Source organism: Vigna radiata, unplaced genomic scaffold (genome assembly GCF_000741045.1).
Source record: "Vigna radiata var. radiata cultivar VC1973A unplaced genomic scaffold, Vradiata_ver6 scaffold_51, whole genome shotgun sequence".
Lineage (NCBI taxonomy): Eukaryota > Viridiplantae > Streptophyta > Magnoliopsida > Fabales > Fabaceae > Vigna > Vigna radiata.
Genome location: NW_014542732.1, coordinates 13,331 through 17,758, shown reverse-complemented (window position 1 = coordinate 17,758; position 4,428 = coordinate 13,331).

Genomic DNA, 4,428 nt, shown 5'->3' with positions numbered 1-4,428 from the left:
AGAATTTCTGGTCAAATTAAGCATAATTAGGAAAAATGGGAAAATACCGGACAATTAAGCACAATTCCCTGATTAATTCTAGCACAATAAACTAAGTGAAATCAATAAAATATCGACTCATCAAAATAGACCACACTTAGTCTTTTGCACTCCTGGGCAAAATCAAGACGCAAATCAGGGAACTACTTAAACATCACGGAGGTGACACAGACTCGACAGACAGACAACAAAGACTCACAAAACAGAAACAGAGTTGCACAATTCTCACAAAATCTGGACAGTGAAAGGCATAGGCAGAATCCCACACAGAGTCAATGAAAGCAAATACTCAGAGAATGGTCCCAACAGTTAAGTACATGGAAAATAGTCAATCAGTTCAAGAGATGAATCAAAAGCAACAAAGCCTCATAGATGCACACAATCAGTGTTTCTCTCGAGTGTTTGAGGTAAATCAATGTCACTCAATGCACTCAAGAAAGCAAACACAAACGAACTTGGCAAGCCTCTAATATCAACACTCAAACACATATGCATGTTTAAATCAAAAGGTCTTTTATGGATACAATGGGGCCAAGGACAAGGGAGGTTATGATATGGATGAGAAGTTACAAACCAAAGGGAAATAGAGGAGCAATGGGGAACAAGTGTAAACACATTCAAACACACCCAAAACCTTTAATTCAATCCTCTTCTTGACTCCATTATTTACAATTATTCACAATTTTTTTTCATTTTTCACTGTTTTTCTGTTTTTTTTTCTTTTTTCTCATCCTGTCTCTTTCTCTCTCTTTTTTTTCTGAACAAAACTGTAAGAGACAAGATGCACACATATATACAAAAACAAAACAAGAAGAGGAACCAACTAGCCAATTCATCAGAATTCCCAAGGAGACCACACTTATTCCCAAAACAATTCCAAAGCTCCAAAATTCCCTAAGGTTAAGGTAATCATTGTTTTTCACATAGGGCTAGCGTATGAGCTTTAAAACAAAGAAATGGGAAAAATATAGGCTCAAAAGGGGTATCAATGGATCACAACAAGGTAGGCTCATATGGCTAGAGAGGCTCAACAACAAAATTGCCTTTATCACTTCCAAACATGCATATCAATCAAGAATCATCAATAAGAGTCAACCCAAGGCATATGTGCAAGCAATCAAGAGACATATCACACACAAGAAAGAATATCAAGTGGCTCAAATTCTCACACAGGGTATTTCTGTCACAATCAAATCAACCTCTCAAACATCATTATCATCTTCCAATAAGAGAAAAGCAAGGATATCCAACAAATCAGAGTATCAATGAAGTGAAGGAAAAACTGACAACCTAAACAAAGTCCAGAAATCAAGAGAAACATGCAAAACTATGCACAAGACAAAATAAAGACTACCTAGAAAACGAAAAATTTAACACAGAAAACAGAAACTAATAAATAAAAAATAGAATTCTCCCCCAATAGACCACACTTAAACTACATAGTGTCCTCAATGTGTCACAAGCATAAGATAAGAAATCAAAATAGTCAACAGATCATGGACAAGTGCAATAAAAGCGGGAAAGGGAGGAGAAGGGAAAAGGAAACTCCTCTAATCAAGGTGGCAGTTGCCAATTTTGGACTTTCAGGGAGATATTCTCCACCACTGGATCTAGCAAGGAAGTCTCGAGGAAGAACTGCTTCATCCTCCAAATTTGATCAAGCAGGGAGATGTCCTCCATAGTTGGATCTAAGAAGAAATGATTGTTGATGAGCGAGTTCAGCTGGTGCCTATTAATCTTCAAGCTGTTGTGTATACCGGCACCCTTGTCTTCCACCATGGGTGTGTGTTGGTAAAATTCATATGTACCTCTTGCAACATGGTTATTGCAATGTGGTTTTACAGAAATAACATGCAGGGGTATAACACCCAATCCCAATGTAACAAGCTGAACCTCAAACATACCCTCAGAACATGAATCAATTTCAAGTTTAGAAACAATATCAACAACAGACTCAAATTCATGTTCAGTGCATGGAGAACAAACATTCAGACAAGATGGCAAAAGTTTTTTCTCATCATGCACAGAGGGAGAATTAAAAACTGGCTCTCATCAACAACATAATCATCAACATACCTATCACTAACATCATCATCAACAACAGAATCAATCAAAGGTATGTTTACCTCCACTTCCCTGAAGATTGGTAGAGTGGTGGAAGGTGAAGTTGGTCTACCTATCTCAACAGTGTTGCTCATATCTGCCTGGTCTTCCAATTCTTCATCAGTCTCCTCAGGTGCAAGAGTGGGGACATAGGAGTGTGGGAAAGTGGGTGGCATAGTAGTGAGCTCATGACTCTACTCCCCATCTCCTATGTGGATGTCACTAACATCATCTGGAAGCTGAACAATCTGAAATGGTGATCCCTCTAAAGCTTGAGACTGTTCCTCAACGAGTTGAGTGACCATCTGCCTCATCTGATCAGTCAAATTCTGAATGGAGTCTCTAAATTCCTGCTGAAACTGCATGTTTTGCATGGCTGATGAGTCGATATTTTTATTGACTGCACTTAGTTTATTGTACCGGATTTAATCAGGGAATTGTGTTTAATTGTTCGATATTTTCCCGTTTTTCCTAATTGTGCTTAATTTGATCAGAAATTCTTATTTTAACTAATTTGAATTATCTGAGACTAATTATTTGCATTATTAATTGTAGGGAAAATTCTTGGATAATATTTTGGGACTTAAAGAGAAAAGCCACATCAATTTTACTTTAAGCTAATATGAAAGAGGTGTGAGTTTCAATGTTGGGGTGCACGGAAATGGGCCTCCAATATGTGCTGTTTGGATGAGTAAATGAAGGAACATGTGCTGTCACGTGGAGGAACTCCAAAGCAATTGGTTGATTTAATTAAAGGCAGCCGCATCACCCATCTTAGGAGTTTGGCATTTAATATTTGGTGAACACATGGGAAGTCACGGTCTGGACACACTGCAGCAGCCTCTTGGGGAGTGCAAATATCAATCCAGCTGCTTCGAAAAGTCAACAAGTATGACGTCCTAGGAGGTGCAGAAACTTGGGCTCACACGTCCAGCAATGGCTGCCACGGACTGCCACGGTATGTGCTGGATGTGCGTCTAGCAATGAAAAAAAAGGAGCTTGACGGTCCAGAGAGGGGGGCATTGCTTTTTAGGTTGTAGATTTTATTTTCATTAGGGAGAACAACCGTCAGAGGGTATTGGGACTGGGTATTTGTTCTTTTGGAGAGTAATGAGCTTTGAGGTTCTGAAACGCTAATGTATGCGCCTAGCCGAACAATGGGATGAGTGGAAAAATCACACTTTCTTTTCTTACGCTGATTTCAATTCTAGAATCAAGGCTTTGATTCATTTTTGGTTTGAAGAATAGAAACGCTGGAATATTTGGGTGTACGGTTTCTTTGGAAAAATGGTGATTCTCGGTTTTATTGGTGGTTGAATAAGAATTTGAGCTACAGCTGTTACTTGTTCTCGGTTATTTAGAATATTTTTTTCTAGAGTAGCCACTTGCTCTTTATTCTCTTGACTGGAATGCTTCTTTGTTTGGGGAATACACTTATACCGCTGTTTTGATGATGAAAGGGAAGAAACTATCCTATTTATATTTTATGCAAGGGCTGAAGTTTTTCTTTTGAATTTATTGTTGAGTGATTCAACACGCTGCAGCATTGGAGATGATTGAATGAACCACCTTTATTTAGTTTATTTACGTTGAAATTATGGTGAAGAATGTTGTTTAATTGCTTGGTCAAAGGGAGCACTTTTCTTGGATGTAACACCTTAAATTGTTGAAGGAAAATAATGTTTTAATGAGGTCCTGGAGTGAGATGGACGGTGATGCTGGAAGAAAAGGCCTCCTCGGGATCCAATTTCTTGGGAATAGAAATAAGGAATTCAGATTCAATTAGGCCATACGTTACATTTCATTTTAATGCACTGTTGGGGAATATTAAGACTGGAACATTTACATTTAGCTTTAGTAATTGTGTGGATCCCATTGTGAAAGGAAGAGGCATAGAATGTTTTTAATATTAGGAGGCACGGAACCCGTAGGGGTAGCAACTCACGCTGATTCAATTGTTGATGGTGTCACGGCTGATTCATCACAGCACAGGATTTCATCACATGCTGGTCCTTATTTATTCAATTGCAAGGAAAAGAAAGGGGCAGCTGTCACGCCCTAAGCATGTCTCAAAACTTTTGGAATTAAAATGAAGAAAATCAATGGGATTTTGGTTGAAGGAGGTCACGGTCAGAGGGTAATTTTTAGACCATTTTCAATTTCATTTACTTTAGAGGTGCATGTGTCATTTGAATTGGTAAAAAAAATATGTTGCTTATTTTTCTTAGCTTTAAATTAGTTTGCATTGTAGGATTAGTTGTTTTTAATTTCTTTAATTTAGTTTTG